Source organism: Alexandromys fortis, unplaced genomic scaffold (assembly GCF_014885135.2).
Source record: "Alexandromys fortis isolate MF-2015 unplaced genomic scaffold, M_Fortis_MF-2015_v1.1 scaffold_25, whole genome shotgun sequence".
Classification (NCBI taxonomy): domain Eukaryota; kingdom Metazoa; phylum Chordata; class Mammalia; order Rodentia; family Cricetidae; genus Alexandromys; species Alexandromys fortis.
Genome location: NW_026067904.1, coordinates 1,098,928 through 1,099,820, shown reverse-complemented (window position 1 = coordinate 1,099,820; position 893 = coordinate 1,098,928).

The window sequence follows — 893 nt, the reverse complement described above, 5'->3', positions numbered from 1 at the left end:
TTTTTTTTTTTTTTTTTTTGACAGGGTTTCTCTATGTAGCTTTGGAGCCTTTCCTGGAACTTTCTTTGTAGACCAGGTTGGCCTCAAACTCACATCTTTAATCTGGGCACTCAGGAGGCTGAGGTAGGCAGGTTTCTGTAAGTTCAAGACCAGCCTGGTTTATGTAGAAAATTCACACGAGCTGAGCAACCTGGTGAGACCCGTGGCTAGTCCCAGGCAGGGAGACACATGGCGGGCAAGAGACAGAGACATGGATAGGCACACCATGCAGACTGAGGTTGGATATTTATTCAAGGGGGTTCTGGAGGGGGAAGGGAGACGAGGAGAGAGAGAGTGAGAGAGAGAGAAAGGAAGGAGAGAGAAGAGAGAGACAGAAGCAGGGAAGGGGAGAAGAAGGGAGAGAGGCAGAAGCAAAGCTGCCTCTCCGAGAGGAAAAAGAGAGAGAACTCAGATCAGAAGCTGAAGATCAGCCTGCCTCAGCGGATATGGGAGGGAGTGGGTGTGGCTTGTCTCTTAAAGAGACAGAACAACCATTACATTCCCATCTATTTTTTATAATAAAAAAGTAGGCAGTTAGGCACCACAGGTCAAAGGAATTGGGGCGGTGGATTCTCAAGACTGCTTCCTGTTTATTTGTGGGCATCATCTTTGGGGGGAACCTGAGAAGGCTGGGTGCTGGCAACATCCTAGCATAGCTGGTCTCTTTGCTCCTGTCTGGTGTTTGTGGTATGGAAATGTCTGGTGTCTCTTACACCTGTTTAAGGTATCAGCAGAACAAAGAACAAAGTTAAATTAAGGGGAAAAAATTAGGACCAGGGAATTGAGGGGGATGTATCTGACCTGTTTAAGGTGGATCCTTCAATTTGGCTCCCTGGAACTAACAAGAATGCTTT